Source organism: Orcinus orca, chromosome 19 (genome assembly GCF_937001465.1).
Source record: "Orcinus orca chromosome 19, mOrcOrc1.1, whole genome shotgun sequence".
Lineage (NCBI taxonomy): Eukaryota > Metazoa > Chordata > Mammalia > Artiodactyla > Delphinidae > Orcinus > Orcinus orca.
The window spans coordinates 45,577,131-45,599,491 of NC_064577.1; the positions used below are offsets into that span (position 1 = coordinate 45,577,131).

General features: G+C 46.7%; 1 long non-coding RNA gene across 2 annotated transcripts in view; it reads left to right on the plus strand.

Annotated features, from left to right (window-relative positions):
* LOC125962204 (uncharacterized) overlaps positions 1–22,361 on the plus strand; it is a 42,417-nt gene that overhangs the window by 16,527 nt on the left and 3,529 nt on the right. For both annotated transcript variants that reach the window (XR_007473723.1, XR_007473722.1), the window contains exon 2: positions 12,099–12,234. This is a non-coding gene — a long non-coding RNA (uncharacterized LOC125962204). The remainder of the gene's footprint in view (positions 1–12,098; positions 12,235–22,361) is intronic.

Consider the following 22,361-nt stretch of genomic DNA (forward strand, 5'->3'; position numbering starts at 1 on the left):
TTATGCTCTCTTCTAAGACTATTATGGTGTCATGTCTTATGTCTAAGTCTTTAAGCAATTTTGAGTTTATTTTTGTGTATGGTGAGAGTGTGTGTTCTAACTTCATTGATATACATGCGGCTGTCCAACTGTCTCAGCACCACTTGCTGAAGTGACTGTCTTTTTCCCATTGTATATTCTTGTTTCCTTTGTTGAAGATTAATTGAGCATAGGCATGTGGGTTTATTTCTGCATTCTCTATTCTGCTTCATTGATCCATATGTCTGTTTTTGTGCCAACACCATGCTCTTTTGATTACTGAAGCTTTGTAGTATTGTCTAAAGTCTGGGATGGTTATGCCTCTTGCTTAGTTCTTTTTTTTTCAGGGTTGTTTTGGCAATTCTGGGCCTTTTGTGGTTCCATACGAATTTTAGGATTATTTGTTCTAGTTCTGTGAAAAAGGTCATAGGTAATTTGATAGGGATCGCATTAAATCTCTAGGTTGCTTTGGGTAGTATGGCCATTTTAACAATATTAATTCCATAAGTTTGTTTTCTATGTCTGTGAGTCTGTTTCTGTTTTATTCATTTGTACTATTTTTTCGATTCCACATATAAGTGATATCGTATAATATTTGTCTTTCTCTGAATGACTGTGTTGTTTTAATGACAGAAAGACATATAGAACTGGAATGGGGAGGTAAATAATCAAAACAGAGAACTGCACAATATGCAGAATAGAATTTGGGCTTGAAGAAGGGGCCGTGAAGCAAACACAGAGACTCATATATATGGAATCTCAACAAATTTGGGATGAATCAGGCAAGTAATTATAAATCAATCAAAAGTTTTTCATCTCCCAAAAGACACAATCCTCACTCACAAATAGTGGCTCAGGCATCCTACACGAATGAGCAGGTATCATCATATAGTTTCCTTGAGAGCACTGTGAAACTGAGTGAAGTTACATTACCTGATTCAGACGGTGCAACTAAAATGTCCCCTGGGAGAGCAAAAGGGGATTTTTCGATAACCTACGTCATGACCTCCAACAGTAGAGAGCTGATTTTGTCAGATCTCACCAACAGTCATGCCATGTATTTCAAGTCTGAATCATGGCAACAAAGATGTTCCACCTCACCTCTTAGGTACCTTGATTTGAAAAACAGAGTTTCAAATGGTCATCTTGATTTCTATGAAGGTTTTTAAAAATCCACAGAAAGCACAAAACGAAAGGTTGTTGATATCTTATCCACATACAAAGTAATCTTGCTCATCTATCTTGGATATTCAGCAGACAGGGCAAATGTAAACTTTGGCAAATTCCATTCAGTCTGGAAACTTCTTACCAAAAAATAGAAAAGATCTTACCTGCTAAATGGACCGCACCTCCTGTGCACATTGCTGTTGAAAGGAGTGTGATTTACTTTTCTGTGATATTGAGGTTTTCATAATGAATTTTTTTCAGTCACTTTTCAGTTTTCTCAAAATGTGCAGAAGCGGTTAATGAGATCGCTTCCTCAGGCATGTGCCTACAAAACAGCTCAGTTGCTGTCCATGGCAGAGATATTAGAATGTTGACCTGCTGTAAAATCGTATTTTTAAAGGGTAAGATAAAAAGAATGTCTCTAATTTGGAAGTACATTAAAGATGAGCATGGGGTTTCCCTGGTGGCGCAGTGGTTGAGAGTCTGCGTGCCGATGCAGGGGACACAGGTTCGTGCCCCGGTCCGGGAAGATCCTACATGCCACAGAGCAGCTAGGCCCGTGCGCCATGGCCACTGAGCCTGCGCGTCCGGAGCCTGTGCTCCGCAAAGGGAGAGGCCACAACAGTGAGAGGCCCACGTACCGCAAAAAAAAAAAAAAAAAAAAAAAAAAAAAAAAGATGAGCATAGAGAAAGGGATTACAGTAAAACAGATGTTTATGCTGTTTCTCCAGAACTGCATGATGATCTTTGGAGAGGCCATGAGGAGCCTAGAAAAGGATGAACCAACGGCATCTGAGTTGTTCAATGTCATGTGTACATTGTGACAAAAACTCATATACAGAAAAAAAACCCTCATACTTTGGAAATAAGACTGCTTCAAGAATTTCTTAATTTCTCTACTAAAACTTTAACTTATTTGAAAACTGTATTAGTCTGGGTTCTCCAGAGAAACAGAACCAATAGAACATTAGATAGATATATAGACAGACTAGATAGATAGGTAGATAGATAGATAGATGATAGGTAGATAGGTAGATATGGGCATCCATATCTATCTATATCTATCTATCTATATATAGATATATACTTATTCATGATAAGGAATTGGCTCAGGTGGTTATGGTAGTTGAGAAGACTTCTGTATCTGTAGTCAGCAAGCTGAAGACCCAAGGGAGATGAGGTATGGTTCCAGTCTGCATCCCAAGACCTGAGACCCAGGAGAACCAATGGTGTAAGTTCCAGTCTCAGTCTGATACTCAGGCTTTCAAAGGACCGGATGAGGCCCCCCACGTTGGAGAGAGGAATCTACAGAGTCAATGTACTCAGTCTACTAATTCAAAGGCTAATCTCATTCGGAAACACCTTGACAGACACAACCAGAATAATGTTTAACCAAATATCTGGGCACCCCAAGGACACGATCCAGCTGACACATAAAATTAACCATCGCATCATTTCACCTTTGATTTCACAACTTCAAATTACCTCTGTGCTTTGTTTTCCCTGAGAAAGAAGTTAAACTTCTGGTGACATCTGAGTCCTTAAAAATGATGGACGTTTTGGATACGGAGAGTCTATATGATGAACTCATAGATGCAAAAGACTGGATTGATAAAAGCTGGTCGACCAAAAGTCTGTAGATAAAAGTAGGACATTTCTCAAGAGCTATAAACTGATTACTACAAGTCTAAAAACCTGCTGTTGTCAGTAAGTAAAATCCTAAGTATTCCACTCTCCAATGTTTATGTTGAGAGGATTTTTAGTTTCACGTCATCGTACTGGACTGACACCAAGGAATCAGTATAATGTAGGATTGATAAGAGCAAAGCTGTAGGTCCAAGTGAATTTTACATTTGCCTGTCTGGAATTGCACTATTACATAAAAGAAGAGAAGGCCATCCTAAATAAAGACCTCAGGTAGTTCAGTTACTGGAAGAGAAAAGAGAGAGTCAAATTACCTTACCATGCCATGGGACAGGAAGAAACATGTCATTGCTCTTTTTTAAATTAAATATGGGTAATATCTGTTTAATTTGTCCTATTATATTTCTGTTCTCCTTTTTAAAAGCCTCACATTTATGTATCTTAAGAATACACAGGGCTTCCCTGGTGGCGCAGTGGTTGAGAGTCCGCCTGCCGATGCAGGGGACACGGGTTCGTGCCCCGGTCCGGGAAGATCCCACATGCCGCGGAGCGGCTGGGCCCGTGAGCCATGGCCACTGAGCCTGCGCATCTGGAGCCTGTGCTCCGCAACGGGAGAGGCCACAACAGTAAGAGGCCCGCGTACCGCAAAAAAACCCACAAAAAACAAAAGAATACACAGTAATAGGAACATCCCTGGTGGTGCAGTGGTTAAGAATCCACCTGCCAACGCAGGGGCATGGGTTCAACCCCTGGTCCAGGAAGATCCTACATGCTGCGGAGCAACTAAACCTGCGTGCCACAACTACTGAAGCCCACGCACCTAGAGCCCTTGCTCCACAACAAGAGAAGCCACCCAATGAGTAGAGCACTGCAATGAAGAGCAGCCCCCACTCACCGCAACTAGAGAAAGCCTGCACGCAGCAAGGAAAACCCAACGCAGACTTGTACAAGCCTCTTAGATAGCCTCATCCACCAGAGGGCAGACAGCAGAAGCAAAAAGACTACAATCCTGCAGGCTGTGGAATAAAAACCACATTCACAGAAAGACAAGATGAAAAGGCAGAGGGCTATGTACCAGATGAAGGAACAAGATAAAACCCCAGAAAAACAACTAAATGAAGTGGAGATAGGCAACTTTCCAGAAAAATAATTCAGAATAATGATAGTGAAGATGATCCAGGACCTTGGAAAAAGAATGGAGGCAAAGACCAAGAAGACGCAAGAAATGTTTAACAAAGACCTAGAAGATTTAAAGAACAAACAAACAGAGATGAACAACACTATAACTGAAATGAAAAATACACTAGAAGGAATCAATAGCAGAATAACTGAGGCAGAAGAACGGATAAGTGACGTGGAAGACAGAATGGTGGAATTCACTACTGCGGAACAGAATAAAGAAAAAAGAATTAAAAGAAGTGAAGACAGCATAAGAGACCTCTGGGACAACATTAAACACAACAACATTCGCATTACAGGGGTCCCAGAAGGAGAAGAGAGAGAGAAAGGACCCGAGAAAATATTTGAAGAGATTATAGTCGAAAACTTCCCTAACATGGGAAAGGAAATAGCCACCCAAGTCCGGGAAGCATAGAGAGTCCCATAAAGGATAAACCCAAGGAGAAACATGCCAAGACACATAGTAATCAAATTGGTAAAAATTAAAGACAAGGAAAAATTATTGAATGCAACAAGGGAAAAATGACAAATAACATACAAGGGAACTCCCATAAGGTTAACAGCTGATTTCTCAGCAGAAACTCTACAAGCCAGAAGGGAGTGGCATGACATATTTAAAGTGATAAAAGGGAAGAACCTACAACTAAGAGTACTCTACCCAGCAAGGATCTCATTCAGATTCTATGGAGAAATCAAAAGCTTTACAGACAAACAAAGGCTAAGAGAATTCAGCACCACCAAACCAGCTCTACATCAAACGCTAAAGGAACTTCTCTAAATGGGAAACACAAGAGAAGAAAAGGACCTATAAAAACAAACCCAAAACAATTAAGAAAATGGTAATAGGAACATACATATCAATAATTACCTTAAATGTGAATGGATTAAATGCTCCAACCAAAAGACACAGGCTCACTGAATAGATACAAAAACAAGACCCATATATATACTGTCTACAAGAGACCCACTTCAGACCTAGGGACACATACAGACTGAAAGTGAGGGGATGAAAAAAGATATTCCATGCAAATGGAAATCAAAAGAAAGCTGGAGTAGCAATTCTCATATCAGATAAAATAGACTTTAAAATAAAGAATGTTACAAGAGACAAGGAAGGACACTACATAATGATCAAGGGATCAATCCAAGAAGAATATATAACAATTATAAATATATATGCACCCAACATAGGAGCACCTCAATATATAAGGCAACTGCTAACAGCTATAAAAGAGGAAATCAACAGTAACACAATAATAGTGGGGGACTTTAACACCTCACTTACACCAATGGACAGATCATACAGACAGAAAATTAATAAGGAAACACAAGCTTTAAATGACACAATAGAACAGAGAGATTTAATTGATATTTATAGGACATTCCATCCAAAAACAGCAGATTACACTTTCTTCTCAAGTGCACATGGAACATTCTGCAGGAATGATCACATCTTGGGTCACAAATCAAGCCTCAGTAAATTTAAGAAAACTGAAATCATATCAAGCTTCTTTTCTGACCACAACGCTATGAGATTAGAAATCAATTACAAAGAAGAAAACGTAAAAAACACAAACACATGGAGGCTAAACAATATGTTACTAAATAACCAAGAGATCACTGAAGAAATCAAAGAGGAAATAAAAAAATACCTAGAAACAAATGACAATGAAAACACAACGATCCAAAACCTATGGGATGCAGCAAAAGCAGTTTTAAGGGAGAAGTTTATAGCAATACAATCCTACCTCAAGAAACAACAAACATCTCAAATAAACAATCTAATCTTACACCTAAAAGAACTAGAGAAAGAAGAACAAACAAAACCCAAAGTTAGTAGAAGGAAAGAAATCATAAAGATCAGAGCAGAAATAAATAAAATAGAAACAAAGAAAACAATAGCAAAGATCAATAAAACTAAAAGCTGGTTCTTTGAGAAGATAAACCAAATTGATAAACCATTAGCCAGACTCAAGACAAAGAGGGAGAGGACTCAAATCATTAAAATTAGAAATGAAAAAGGAGAAGTTACAACAGACACCGCAGAAATACAAAGCATCCTAAGAGACTGCTACAAGCAACTCTATGCCAATAAAATGGACAACGTGGAAGAAATGGACAAATTCTTAGAAAGGTATAACCTTCCAAGACTGCACCAAGAAGAAAAAGAAAATATGAACAGACCAATCACAAGTAATGAAATTGAAACTGTGATTAAAAAGCTTCCAACAAACAAAAGTCCAGGACCAGATGGCTTCACAGGTGAATTCTATCAACCATTTAGAGAAGAGCTAACACCCATCCTTCTCAAACTCTTCCAGAAAAATGCAGAGGAAAGAACACTCCCAAACTCATTCTATGAGGCCACCATCACCCTGATACCAAAACCAGACAAAGATACTACAAAAAAAGAAAATTACAGAGCAATATCACTGATGAATATAGATGCTAAAATCCTCAACAAAATACTAGCAAACAGAATCCAACAACACATTAAAAGGATCATACACCATGATCAAGTGGGACTTATCCCAGGGATGCAAGGATGCTTCAATATACACAAATCAATCAGTGTGATACACCATATTAACAAGTTGAAGAAGAAAAACCATATGATCATCTCAATAGATGCAGAAAAAGCTTTTGACAAAATTCAACACCCATTTATGATAAAAACTCTCCAGAAAGTGGGCATAGAGGGAACTACCTCAACATAATAAAGGCCATATGGGACAAACCCACAGCAAACATCATTCTCAATTTCCTCTAAAATTTCCTCTAAGCATTTCCTCTAAGATCAGGAACAAGGCAAGGATGTCCACTCTCATCACTATCATTCAACATAGTTTTGGAAGTCCTAGCCACAGCAATCAGAGAAGAAAAAGAAATAAAAGGAATACAAATTGGAAAAGAAGAAGTAAAACTGTTACTGTTTGCAGATGACATGATACTATACATAGAGAGTCCTAAAGATACCACCAGAAAACTACTAGAGCTAATCAATGAATTTGGTAAAGTTGCAGGATACAAAATTAATGCAGAGAAATCTCTTGCATTCCTATACACTAATGATGAAAAATCTGAAAGAGAAATTAAGGAAACACTGCCATTTACCGTTGTAAAAAAAATAATAAAATACCTAGGAATAAACCTACCTAGGGAGACAAAAGACCTGTATGCAGAAAACTATAAGACACTGATGAAAGAAATTAAAGATGATACCAACAGATGGAGAGATATACCATGTTCTTGGATTGGAAGAATCAATATTGTGAAAATGACTATACTACCCAAAGTAATCTACAGATTCAATGCAATCTCTATCAAATTACCAATGGCATTTTTTACAGAACTAGAACAAAAAATCTTAAAATTTTTATGGAGACAGAAAAGATCCCAAATAGCCAAAGCTGTCTTGAGGGAAAAAAACAGAGCTGGAGGAATCAGGCTCCCAGACATTAGACTATACTACAAAGCTACAGTAATCAAGACAGTATGGTACTGGCACAAAAACAGAAATATAGATCAATGGAACAGGACAGAAAGCCCAGAGAAAAACCCACGTACCTATGGTCAACTAATCTATGACAAAGGAGGCAAGGATTTACAATGGAGAAAAGACAGTCTCTTCAATAAGTGGTGCTGGGAGAACTGGACTGCTACATGTAAAAGAATGAAATTAGAACACTCCCTAACACCATACACAAAAATAAACTCAAAATGGATTAGAGACCTAAAAGTAAGACCAGACACTATAAAACTCTTAGAGGAAAACATAGGAAGAACACTCTTTGACATAAATCACAGCAAGATCTTTTTTGACTCACCTCCTGGAGTAATGGAAATAAAAACAAAAATAAACAAATGGGACCTAATGAAACAAAAGTTTTTGCACAGCAAAGGAAACTACAAACAAGATGAAAAGACAACACTCAGAATGGGACAAAATATTTGCAAATGAATCAATGGACAAAGGATTAATCTCCAAAATACATAAACAGCTCATGCAGCTCAATATTAAAGAAACAAACAATCCAAAAATAGGCAGAAGACCTAAATAGACATTTCTCCAAAGAAGACATACGGATGGCCAAGAAGCACATGAAAAGCTGCTCAACATCACTAATTATTAGAGAAATGCAAATCAAAACTACAATGAGGTATCACTTCACACCAGTTAGAATGGGCATCATCAGAAAATCTACAAACAACAAATGCTGGAGAGGGTGTGGAGAAAAGGGAACCCTCTTGCACTGTTGGTGGGAATGTAAATTGGTACAGCCACTATGGAGAACAGTATGGAGGTTCCTTAAAAAACTAAAATTAGAATTACCATATGACCCAGCAATCCCACTACTGGGTATATACCCAGAGAAAACCATAATGCAAAAAGACACATGCACCCCAGTGTTCATTGCAGTGCTATTTACAATAGCCAGGACATGGAAGCAACCTAAATGCCCATTGACAGATAAATGGATAAAGAAGATGTGGTACATATATACAATGGAATATTACTCAGCCATAAAAAGGAACGAAATTGGGTCATTTGTATAGATGTGGATGGATCCAGAGACTATCATACAGAGTGAAGTAGGTCAGAAAGAGAAAAAGAAATATTGTATATTAGCGTATATATGTGGAACCTAGAAAAATGGTACAGATGAACTGGTTTGCAGGGCAGAAATTGAGACCCAGATGCAGAGAACTAACGTATGGACACCAATGGGGGAAAGTGGCGGGGGTGGGGGTGGGGGTAGGATGAACTGGGAGATTGGGATTGACATGTATACACTAATATGTATAAAATAGATAACTAATAAGAACCTGCTGTATAAAAAAAAACCCAACTCAAACAAAAATAAATAAATAAATTTTAAAAAAAAGAATACACAGTAATATAGCCCACAGAATTTTAATATCCAATGAAAAGTTTTCAAGAGTTAAAATAAATTTATAAAATTATATGAGAACAAAAGAGATGTTATAAAAATATTGTTATATTTTTCTCGCACATATTATTTGTTTAATTGGTCTCACTATCAATTAGTACTAATCTCTTTTAACTAGTCCTATTGTTGTTTTGTTTATATAACAGCATTTATGGACCAGAAAAGTAAATAACAGAGAATAACATATAATTTCAAATAAATAACTATTTTCATATATTAATGTTTAAGTCATAAAACATGTCTATACTATATATGATTTTATTATGCCCTTATACATTTTGTCTGGTATGACTGTGTCCCAGGTTGACTTTAAAAAATTGGTCACCCACACATGAGGTGATTCTCTGCCTTCTGAAAGCCAGGGCCCGGGTAGAATTCATTTCACAGAGCTCAGATGATGTTGCCAGGTCCACTCTCTTTCTCTGTCTGCTTTCTCTGGTTCCTCCTGCAGCCTGTGCTTCCATTATCCTCACCCAGCAGTCCTAACCAGGAAAGTACTGGGACTGGGCTTCAGCAGATGCCCTGGACCACTGGCATGGTGGTGTTCAAAGGGAGTTGCCAAGCCTGGATGTGCTCACCCGAGTGGGAGGGAGGCTGGAGGGAGCCAGCTCCCTCAAACACTGGTTACGGGAGTGGAGAAGTGCTTCCCTAAAGGGAAACTGGGGGGCTCTTACCAGAAGGGGGAATAGATGACGCGCAGGCAAAAGCATCCTCAGCTGTCCGTTACCCGGTCAGCTGCGAGCCAAAGTGCTTTCCACTAAATCGTTTTTGTCCAGCTCCCTGGAGCCAAACAAGCACGCATCCATTTTATCACTTACCATATTATATTGAGATGATCTATCGATGTGTCTCTCTTACCGATTCGACAGTGAGTTTCTCAAGGTCAGGGACTACGTCTGATTCCCGCTCTGTCCCCAGCGCCTTGCACTCAGCCAGGCACATCGTATATGCTCAGTAATGTCCCTGGGATCCTGCTCTTGCCTCTGTTCTCAGCTCTCACATCACATGTGCCTCGCACAGTCTCTTCCACTCCTATGGCGTTCAATCTCTAGCTCCAGCACAGACCTTCCCCCTGACTTGGTTGTCCCAAAGGCAGCTCAAACTCCATCTGTTGGAAATTGAACTTGCCGTCTTCATCCTAAACATTCTCCTTCACTGCTCCTCTTCTCAGCAACGGCACCATGTCACTCCATGCACTACGCTCCCATCTGCCACAATCAGTCATTCCCCGAGTGTAGGATCAGTCCTGCCTCCCAAATACCTGTCAATTTTCCCGACATCCCCATCTCACTGCCCTGCCCCCCACCATATCCAGGCCTCAGCATCCCTCCCCAGATGTCCTGCACCAGGTCTCCCTCAGCCCGCCCCTCCTCCGTAACCATACTCCAGCTCAAAGCCCTCCGGTGCATCACCTTCACCTTCAAGCCCACACCAGCAGCACTTCAACCCTGCGGGCTCCAGCCCCCTCTCGGTGTCTTTCCTCCTTCTTCAGGTGCCAACCCCCTCTTGTCCTTGGAGACCAAGCTCGCCTCCAAGAAGCCTTCTATGATACACAGCCTGGTCCCCTAGCTGAGAGCCTTGCCTCTGGCTTCCTAGGTTCTCTGTGCTTTTCTCTTCCCTACTGTGTGCCCGCTGTTGTATTCGACAGCAATTTGGCTTCCCGTGGTAAAACCTCTTGGTTAGACAGTCAGTCTCTCTACTTACCAGTCTCTCCCTCTAGACTGTGAGTGCCGAGAGGGCAGGATGATACCCCTTGTTGCTGGCACTGCAGTCAGAGTTTATCACAGGGTTGGCACGTAGTAGGTGCTCATCAATTGTTACGTGGAAGATCGGCAGACCAGGGACAGCAGAGGTTGGCAAACTTTGTAAAAGGCCAGATAGGAAATATTTTAGTCTTTGCAGGTCCTATGGTTTCTGTTACAACAAGGAAGCAGCCGCGGACAATAATAAATAACATGTGTTTGCAAAATCAGGCAGCCGGCTGGATTTAGCCCTTGGATTATAGTTTGCCAGCCCCTGAAATACGGGGATGAGCTCTCCCAGTGCCTGGGGACAACTTCCACCTCACTTTCGTGCCCAGTGAGACCCATGCCTACTTGCTGTTCTGACCAGCATCCCTTCTCAGTCCAGCTCCCAAGGCCCTTCCCCCACCTTCCGCTCTCACCCTCCCAACCCATTCCACTCTCTGTGCCTCGTCACCTCCTTCAGGCTCGAAGCTACCTGTGACTCAGGATGCAGCCTTCTTTCCCTGGGGCTCCTCCTGCCCAGACACTGGGACTCCCTATCATTCCCACCTTGACACAATGACTACCCCTTTGGACAAAGGAATGACAAGCAGATATTTACCATGAATAGCATTTCCTCAGCTGATCAGAAGCACTTTCCTTTGCAAAGCAGTTTACCTGCCGTATTCCACTCTTTTGTCAGCCCCCGCCTCTCTTAACCTTTAGCTGTGTTCCCTGAGGTCTTTCCCCTAAAGGCTTGGCCGTCCTGGTCCCCGCCCTGGCAGAGGCATGGCGTGCCAGTCAGCAGCGTTGGTCTCCAGGAAGATGAGCGTTTGCAGAGGGTTAGTTGCCTCTCCAGAAAACCGGGGAGGGACAGGTATAGAAAAAGCATAGGGGGTTTTGTTTTATGATCGGCTGGGGGAGTGGAGAGAAGATGTTAGCCAAGGCATCCGTCCTTGCCCAGCCCCACGGCCTAGGCTGAGCTCCTGATTAGGCAGGTGGCAGGAGCATTTATGTGAGAGACTTTGAGCCTCTGAGCCCCAGCACAGCTGCTGTGGGGCCCATGCATTGGAGCTGAGCGCCACTCTGGCACCCAGGGGCTGACAGAGGAACACTGGAAGACAGCACCCTGGGAATGACACTGGCGTTCTCCCCAGGGCACCATCAAGTCCCTTTGGTGTGGTTTTGTGGGCAAAGGAGCTCAGCGTCAGGGATGGAATGGGGGAGGGGGAGCGGCGTGGGTGCAGCCAGGCACCCACTGCTCGGGGAAATGTTTGCGCTTATTCCTGGGCTTCCCCTCCAGAGATCCTGCTGTCCCCAGTAAAAGTGGGGTCTGTGACCAAGGAGGAAGGGAAGAGTGGTTGTCAGGGGTGGGCAACCAATGATTTCACCACACTGGGATGTTTCCTTACAGGGACATCTGAGAAGTCACCATTTGTTCTGCAGCTGGCCCTGGGGGTGAAGAGCAAGACGAGGAATGGAGAGGATGGAGACAGCTATGGAAACTGGGCCAGTGGAAGGAGGGGAGACACGCCATAGACGTCAGCCAGGTATGAAGAGGCAGAGGCACCCCCAGTTATACAGGTGGGGTCGCTGAGGCCCAGAAAGGGCAGGTGACCTGCCCACAGTCACACAGCAACGTCTTGCATCCCCAGGCTGGGCGTTTCCCCATGTTAGAGCCACCGAGTTCATCACAGGCCCTGGGGGGTCCCCACAGTTATCTGCCTTGTGAGGTGAATGGCAGTGTGTCTCTGGGCCCCGGGTGCCCACTGGGGCTGCCCAGACCCTGCAGAGCAGCCTGGAATCTGCCTTCCTTCCTCTGAGGAGGAAGAGGCCAAGTTTTCTCATACAAATGGAGAGAGGCAGGCGCCAACAACCCATCCTGGTACAAACCAGCCAACTTAATATATTTAGAAGTCGAAGGAGAAACCGGAAGACAGACAGAATTCCTGCCAGTCCAGGGCCTGGCCCCTCCTCAGGCTGACCATCCCGTCTGGATGAGGGGACAGGTGCCCTCTCGTCCTCTCAGTCTTTCTCTGTCTTGAGGATAAGAGGTCAGATCATAGGTAGGATTTTCCAAGGAGAAATCTCTTTCCTTGGAGATTTTTAAAAATAAGAGAAAACTGCCTAAGTGTGCCGGAAAAGAAGGGGGTGTGGTCTGGAGGCAGGAGAAGGGTCAAGGTGGCCCTTGGATGAGTCTGAACCGTTGCAATCCAGGCTTCTGCGGTTTGGAGACGGGCGATGCTGGGCCCTGACCGCGTGCTGCAGTTAGCGCAATCACCACCAGGTGGCAGGTCTGTCCACTTCTAACGGATGAGGATTCCGGCTGCTGGGAACTCAGATGGGTTACCGCATTTGTTTATTCATCCATCATTTATTCATTCGTGGTTTTTATTCCCCAAGCACTTTGGACTCCTCACATGTGCCAGCAGGCATTGTGCTAGGTGTAAGGAGGAAACAAAAGTGGCCGAGACAAGGGCTCTGTTCTAGGCACCTCGCACAGCTCCTCTCTACTCAGCAGCCCGTCCCATGCGCAGACGCGGGTCAGTAAGGGCAGCTAGGTGTCTGTGGCTCAGGCCTGCTGCCTCGGTCGCTTCCTACTGCAGCCACGTGGGATGGTGCCCCTTGCCTCTGTTCTGCAGCAAGAACCAACGGGCAGTGGGCCCTGAGCGAGGTTTGGATGGCCTCCCATCCCTGTGTCGGGTCGCTCGCAGCGGGTCTCAGGTGTAGCCGCACAGAGGTCCCCGGGGGGCTGCGGCTTTCTCTATCTCTGTTCCTCCTCCAACCAGGCCCAACCTCCAACCACCAGCCCCTCCCCTCCCCTCGTCCTCCCATGCACGGCTCTGTTCTGGCAGCTTTCCTCAGACATGTGCATCCAGAGAGCAGAAAGTGGGCCCCAGGAGCAGACCCAGGTCCTGCGTGCCCTGGGGTCACTGTGCGCCTTTGCCTTCCTGAAACCTGGCTCCTACCCCACCCCTGCTCTGGGTAACCAGGGCCAGTGTTTACCTCCAGAGCACTGGTCTCCCGTGTGCTGGAAGCATTGAGTCTTGTCCCTGGTGGCGCAGTGGTTGAGAGTCCGCCTGCCGATGCAGGGGACACGGGTTCGTGCCCCGGTCCGGGAAGGTCCCACATGCCGCGGAGCAGCTGGGACTGTGAGCCATGGTCGCTGAGCCTGCGCATCCGGAGCCTGTGCTCCGAAGTGGGAGAGGCCACAACAGTGAGAGGCCCGCGTACCGCAAAAAAAAAAAAAAAAAAAAAAAAGAACACACCCGAGAGTGTCCATGGGTCCAAGTAACTGCCTTGAATTGAATCGGAGGACCCCCTGGACCAACCTCAATGAGGACCGCAGGAGCCCCAGTCTGCTCCTTACACACCGGAACTCCAGACCCAGCAGGGGTGTGGTAGCACCCCTGGGGTCACTTTTTGGACAGGGCCCCCAGATGGCTTCCTTGGCCAGCAGCCACGGAGCCCTGTCCTCTGGAAGAGTGCCAGCCACTGTTTGGCCTTGCTTCCCACTCCCCTCTCTTCCTGCTCCAGCTTCCCTGGCAACTGGGAACCCCCTCGCTCAACCCAGCCCCCTGCCTTCTGACACATGGTTCAGCTCAGCTAGAAAGCATCTGGCCATGCCCATGGCCCTGGCATGTGGCCCATTGCCCTACATGAGGAGCACCCCTCCCTCACACCTTCCGTGCAGCTCCTCCATTAGAATTATATCTATTGGAAACTTCCCAACTCTCAAGAAAATCCCCTCTGTAGGTGGGGGTGGCGAAGCACCCCAGCCCCAGTACTCAGCGCCAGGTAGAGTGGGAGTCCCGATCTTATCAGTTCATCACATTCCTAACATTCCCCGTGGGCAGGGAAGGAGGGGAGGACAGAAGAGGAGAATGCTGCTTGACTTCAACATCCTGTGTCTCTGTTTGCTCCAGTGTCTCCCCGCCACCGCCACCACCACCCCCAGCCCAGGGCCCAGGGCCCCTCCATGTGCCTCCCAGGCCCTCCAATCTTGGACCCCATGTCTAGTTCCTCATCCTTTTCTAGTCTCTTCTGAGAGTTCCCCCAAAGCCCCCTTCCAAACTACGCAGGACCAGAAGTGAGGGTCAGCTTCTCCACCCACCTCCCACCTCTACCAGCCCCAGCCCCCCTCCCTCTCTTGCCAGAGGAGGGGCTGCCTACCCACCTTCTTTACACAGCATCTGTGGATATTCGGACAAAGTTGTCCTTTACCTAAAACACATACACCTCCTTCTGCCCTCTGGCCACCTCCCAACTCCTGGCCTGAGAGCAGTGGCTGAAGGGGGGCTGGGATCCAGGAACCCCGAGTTCTAATTCTGGCTCCTGCCACTAACTTGCTGACCTGAAGCTTGTCACCACCCTGTTCTGAGCCTCAGTTTCCCTGAGGAATGACAGGAATGGACTGGTGGTCTCATGTTTCTGAGCCTAAGGGGAACACCTAGTGACCCCTTAGACTAGACTGAAGCTTGGTGGAGGACATGAAGGGGAGTTATCAGGGAGGTGCTCCCCCTTTGGAGATAGCTCCGTTTTGGTTTTTGAGTGAGGAGCAGGCCATTCCCAGGGGTGCTCCTCCCCCAAGTGTTCCCCACCCCAGGTCCTCCTTCTCTTATCAGAAAAATGTGTCCAAAAAAGAAGTACCATGGGGCTTCCCTGGTGGCGCAGTGGTTGAGAGTCCGCCTGCCGATGCAGGGGACACGGATTCGTGCCCCAGTCCAGGAAGATTCCACATGCCGCGGAGCGGCTGGGCCCGTGAGCCATGGCTGCTGAGCCTGCGCGCCCGGAGCCTGTGCTCCGCAACGGGAGAGGCCACAACAGTGAGAGGCCCGCGTACCGCAAAAAAAAAAAAAAAAAAGAAGTACCATGAAGAGTATCTCCAAACACACACACACACACACACACACACACACACACGCACACAGAGCCAACATCAAGCTTCATGGTGAATTACTGTAAACTTTTCTATGAGATCAGGAATGAGACAAGGATTTCACTATCACCACTTCTGACTAGCACTACACTTGCAAGTCCCAGACAGGGCAATGAGGCAAAAAATAAAAGTTATAATAACTGTAAAGGAAGAAATAAAACTACCAGTATTTTGGGGTGGGGAGGGGTGTTGAATCATTTATCTTATTTTTTTTTTATTGAATGAAAGATTCTTTAAATTCTATAGTGCTTTACAATTTTCAAAAGTTTCACACACATAATTCATGTAATCCCATCATAACCCTTTTTCTCCCTACCCTTATATTGCCCCTCTCCCCTTCCCTCTCCCCACTGGTAACCACTAGTTTGTTCTCTATATCTGTGGGTCTGTTTCTTCTTTGTTGTATTCACTAGTTTGTTGTAGTTTTTAGATTCCACATATAAGTGATATCATACAGTATTTGTCTTTCTCTGTCTGACTTATTTCATTTAGCATAATGCCCTCCAAGTCCAACCTTTGCTGCAAATAACAGAATTTCATTCTTTTTTATGACTGAGTATTCCATTGGGTGTATATGTGTGTGTTTGTGTGTATCACATCTTCTTTATCCATTCATCTGTTGATGGGCATTTAGGTTGCTTCCATACTTTGGTAATTGTAAATAATGCTGCTATGAACATTGGGAAAACTACTAATATTTAGATGACATATGATACACAGAAAAAATCCATAAAATATACAAAATATTAGACTAAATAAGTGAATTTAACAAGGTCACTGGATACAAGATCAGTATAAGAAATCAAATGTTCTTCAATATACTATCAATGTACAATTAGGGAAAGGAATTTTTTTAAAAACACCATTTATACACCTTAAGATTAGCAAATACTTACCTAGAAATAAATCTAACCAAAATAGTGCAAGAATAGTCAATACACAGAAAACCACAAAACATTACTGAGAAATACTTTAAAATACCTAAATTAACAGAGGGGTATACCATGTTCATGGATTGGAAGACTAGATATTGTAAAGGTGTTCATCCTCCACAAATCAATCTATAGATTCAATGCAGTCCCAATCAAACTCCTAGTGAGAATGTGTATGTGTGTGAGTTTGTGTGTGTAACTTGGCCAGTTGATTCTAAATTTACTCCTATAAAAAAAAATAAAATTTATACAGAAATGCAAAAGACCAAGAAACACCAAGACACTCTTGAAGAAGGGCAAAGCAAAAGAACTCCAGCACCAGATATTAAGACAGCGTGGTATTAGTGCAAGAATAGACCAGATAGAACAAAATACAGAGCCCCAAAACAGATCCACACAAATATGGCCACATGATTTTTTTTTTTTTTTTTTTTTTGCGGTACGCGGGCCTCTCACTGTTGTGGCCTCTCCCCTTGCGGAGCACAGGCTCCGGACGCGCAGGCTCAGCGACCATGGCTCACAGGCCCAGCCACTCGGCGGCATGTGGGATCCTCCCGGACCGGGGCACGAACCCATGTCCCCTGCATTGGCAGGCGGACTCTCAACCACTGCGCCACCAGGGGAGCCCCACCACTTGATTTTTGACACAGATGATACTGCTATGCTATACTGGGGAAAGAATGGTCTTTTCAAAATGGTGCTGGGTCAATTGGATATTCATTTGGAAAAGAAGTATCTTTTAAAAATTGAAGTATAATGGACATACAACATTATATTAGTTTCAGGCGTACAACATAATGATTCTACATTTGTATACATTGCAAAATGATCACCACAATAAGTCTAGTTATTATCTGGAGAAAAGATATCTTGATCCCTATTTCATGCCACACCAAAAATAAATTCAGGATAAGTTTAGTTCTAAATATAAAAGGTAAGGAAACTAGAAGAAAGCATAGAATATCTTCATGCCTTTGGGGTGGGCAAAGATTTCTTAAACAGGACACACAAAGTACCATAAGTAACCATAATGGAAAAAAACTTGATAAATTATTCTCCACTAAAATTAAGAACTTCTATTTATCACAAGTCACCATGAAGAAAGTGAAAAGGCAAACTACAGAGTTGGAGAAGATATTTGCAATGCAAAGGGCTTGTGTCCAGGGCTTGTCTTGCAGATCAATAGGAATAAGTGGACAACCCAATCAGAAAATCAAGAGGCTTGAATAGGCACTTCACAAATAAGGCTTTGCAAATGGCCTGTAAACATCTGGGAAGATGCTCAATATCATCAGTCACCAGGGAGATGCAGACATCATAAGGAGCTAAAAGGGAAAAGCCCGACACTATTAAGTGTTGGCAGGATGTGAAGCATGTAGCACTCTTGTACCCAGCTGGTGGGAGTAAGTTGGCACAGCCACTTTGGAAACCTTTATGGCAGCATCAACTAAAGCTGAACTTATCCAACCCCTATGGCCTAACAATTTCCCATCTGGGCATGTATCCAACAGAAAGGCATACATTATGCCCCAAAAGACAGGGGCAAGAGTGTTCACCACGGCACTATGGTCAGCAGCCGCAAATTTTAAAAGCTGGATGTCCATCAGCAGTAGGATAGACAGATAAAGGGTGATATGTTCACATGATGGTGTATTATACAGCAACTCAAAGGAACAAACTACAACTACAAGAAACGACATGGAGGATCTCACAAGCTTAACGCCGAACAACAACAACAAAAAGCCAGACACAGAAGAACACATATTGTACGATGCTGTTGATAGGAAGTTCAAAACCAGGCAAAACTACTCTGTGGTGGTAGAAGTCAGGGTGGTGATTACCTTTAGGGAAAGCAGAGATTAGGGGGAGGCGAGAGGGGCTTTGGGGGATGCTGGAATTAATCTATTTTTTTGAGCTGCATTCTGGTTACATATTGTGTTCATTTTTTGTTTTAGAAGTTTGATTTTTTTGTTGATGTTGGCCGTGCTGTATGCCGTGTGGGATCTTTTATTTATTTATTTATTTATTTGGCTGCACCGGGTCTTAGTTGCAGCACGCAGCATCTTTGTTGTGGCATGTGGGGTCTTTAGTTGTGTCATGCGGACTCAGCTGCGGCATGCATGTGGGATCTAGTTCCCTTACCAGGGATCGAACCCGGGCCCCCTACGTTGGGTGTGCAGAGTCTTAACCACTGGACCACAAGGGAAGTCCCACATATTGTGTTCATTTTGTGAAAACCCATGCACTTTTCTGTCTGTATGTTACACTTCAATAAAACATTCACATTACAACAAAATTAAATGGTGGCCCAGAGAGACCTGTGAAATTGCTCAGGGTCACACAGCTCTTAGACCGGCAGTTAGAGTCCTAGGTTCTTACTCCTGCTTTGTTCCCCCCCATCTATGTGGAGTGGGAAGAAAACAAAACCACAGTTGCTGTTATAAAAGCTGACAGCAGAATTCCCCTGAGAGGAGGCTATGCTTGGGAAATAACTTGCTGGGCTCTCTCTGGACATGAAAGGAAGAGCAGCCTGGCCCCAGCTAACAGCCTGGAGCACTCGGGGTTTCAGGGGAGAGTTCTTGAAGAGAGATGTGGGCGGGGCGGGAGGGTGGGGGGAGACAGAGAGACAGAGAGAGGCTGAGAACCAACAAGATGGTGGGTGACCAGGGTGAGATGAAAACATGGCGGCTGGCCGTGAGAGGAGAGGGCAGCCGTGGGGCTTGAAGACCAGTGGTATCTGATATTCATCACTCCCCTCCCTCCTCCAGCACCCCCATCCCGCAGGAATGATCCTCCACCTTCACTGCCTTGGGTGACTAGTATTCAAGGAGGAATTAAGGAAGGAGGGGGTGCATTCCACACCTGGGCTGACAAAGTGCAGGGCCAACAGCCCACAGGTGAGAGACAGAGAAGACAATTCAGCAAAAGCCAGACCCTCGGGGTGGGGGGGCTCATGCTGTTCCAGTATGATTTTTTTTTTTTTTTTTTGTGGTACGCAGGCCTCTCACTGCCGTGGCCTCTCCCGCCGCAAAGCACAGGCTCCGGACGCGCAGGCTCAGCGGCCACGGCTCACGGGCCCAGCCGCTCCGTGGCATGTGGGATCTTCCCGGACCGGGGCACGAACCCGTGTCCCCTGCATCGGCAGGCGGACTCTCAACCACTGTGCCACCAGGGAAGCCCCCAGTATGATTTTTATTGTGAGAAGGGGAAGGGTGAGCCTAGAAATCTGGAGCACTCGAGTTCCCTGGGTGACCCGTGGGTTTCATGTGAACCAGGCAGGGGAGCTTGGATGTGGTTTAGGGCCCATTGCACTCAGCTAACCTCCCCAAGCCCTTTCCTGCACTGGTGCAGGCTGTAGAAGGTCAGACCTTTCAGCCAGATGTTACGCAGACACACAAACACCGTGGAGCATGTCAGTGACCAAAGGCCGAGATGGCTGGAGGAGGCCATGGAGATTCACCTTGCCGACATCTGGGAGCTTGAAGGAGCCCCCCTTCCCAACCCACCCCCACCCCTGCCCTGTCCAGGCCTATCCTTGGGTGGAAGGACTCTGACACTCAAAGAAACAGGGGTTCAAGGCCCCAAGGGAAGAGTCAGCAGCACTGAGGAGCTGAGACTGAAGGTGGGGGGGGGGGGCTTCAGCTCCCCCCAGGGCAAGTGGGAGGACGCTTACCACAGTATCTCCTTTGCCTCTCACAATTTAGAAACCCCAGTCACCTGCAGTAGGTCTAGTTTGTTGGCGCAGAGGTGCAGGACCTCTCTTCTCTCAGACCTGTCACTCACAGGACCCCAGTCGATCAGCAGGAAGACTGCAGGAGGCAGTGCTAGACCATTTCTTTCGCACTGATGAGGCTCTGAGAGGCTCCAGCCCAGACACAGCTGGGAAGTCATGGGGGTGCAGGAGAGTCCGGCCCTGGGTGAGGTGGCAGGAGGGCAAGGAACGTGCTTTGCTCCTGGCGGTTAAGGAGGCTCCAGGTCGGTGTGGGAGTGCGGGGGCAGCAGTGGTGGACACAGCCCCCAAGAGGGATAGGACCCTCCTCATGGAGGCCCGTCTCCAAATGTCACCTCCTCCAGCAAGCCTTCCCAGATGCCCTCATTAAAGAGGCTGTCCCCATCCTCAGCCCCAACCCGCGCTCCCAAACACAGGCACACCAGCCCCCCACCTGAGTGGAGGGCCTGCTCTGCCTGTCTCCCCACTGAGCACTGAGTGACCTCTGAAGAGCAGGGCCAAGGGCTCCTCCGGGTCTCCCCCATGCTGCCGAGGTGCGCTCCGCACAGGGCAGGTGCCCACCAGCACTTTCTGGGTCAACCAGAGACGGGTCCACACCACCTGGAAGACTTCCTGAGGGAGGGGGCCCCGGAGAGGCAGGAGGACCTTCCAGAATTTAGGGGAGAAGAGGGGGTGCTCGGATCTCCTCTGACAGCCACATGCCCACCGAACCCTGATTCTAGGGCAGACCTGCCCTTGCTGCCCTGGCTGGGGACCAGCCCATCCCCATAACTAGTCCCAGCCAGGGAAGCCCAGGTCTGGGGAGGAGAGGCCGTGACTGGGCAGAGGGCCCATCCTTCCCTGGAGCCCTTGGACCCACAGGGCCTGGAGCCTCTCAGGCCCACAGCCCCTCCCCCCGCTGGCCAGAGCTGAATGGGGCTCCCCAGGAGGCAGGTGGTGCTGCTTCCCCCTCTGTCCCCAGGGGTGTTATCAGGGAAAGGGTGGCCTTTAGGGAAGGGGAGCAGGTGTTTGCCTGGTTGGGAGAGGCTTGGCTGAAGTTCAAGTTTAGCTACTTAAACATGCCAAGGGGGAAAGAGGTGTCGTTTGCTCCTATGTTGCTGCCTCAGACCTCCCAGGGCACGGGTGGGGCCGGACGGGACCGAGAAAGCTGAGTGTCTGGGTCCTCAACACGCTCTGGGGATGCACAGCCACTTCTCCTGGCCCGGCCCCTCCTTCCACCAGACCTCTCTTGGGTGGGTGGCACCTGGATTCTTGTCCCAGCCTGTCCGTGCAGAGATGAGAGATGAGGAGAGAGGGGACAGAGAGGCAGAGGAAGACAGGACTAGAAGGCAGAGGTGGGTGATGGGGGCAGAGGAGGGGACAAGGGAGAAGGCTCGAGAAAGCTCTCGGGCAGAGGCCCTGGGAGTGGAGCAGGGCTCCCCAGTTTCCTGGCCCAGAGGGAGGGAGCTACACAGGTCTGGCCCCTGTACACTGCCCAGGAAGAGTATCGTAATTTTCTGGGGCCGGCCCCTGCCTCTGGCGCCCCAGGGCAGTTCTGAGGGTGTGTCTGAGGCTGCCACGCATGATGGGGCGGTGTGCCCTGGGTGGGGGCCGCTTGTGAGGCCGACAGGCCTGGGACGGCACCCCCAGCCCTGTCAAGCTCCTTGATTGTTTTTTCCTGTCAGCTCTGCCTTCAGGGACGGCCTCCCGCCCAGGATGTAAGGCAGGCAGCAGCTTGTCTGACCCAGCCTGGCCCTGGGGGAGCCCCCCTCCTAGGGGGCTGAATAACCCAAGCCAGTGTGACAAGAGAGACTCTTCCCACCGTCATCCCGGGAGCCAGGGAGGGCCCCCTCCCTGCCCCCAGCTCTCCGACCTCTCCCCTGAGAGCAGGCCAGGAGCCTCTGGGATGCAACCAGATTCCTGCTGGGCTGGTGGGCTGTGGGAGGATCAGGAGGCTGGCTACTGTTCTCTGCATCTCCCATCCCCCTCAGAGGGTGAGCCAGGCTCCTGCCTCCTCCGGCTTCCCCTCCCCGTGTCCAGGGCCTGCTTGCCTGAGTGAGACAAGAGTAATGGATGCAGCCAGGGCCTGACCCAAGT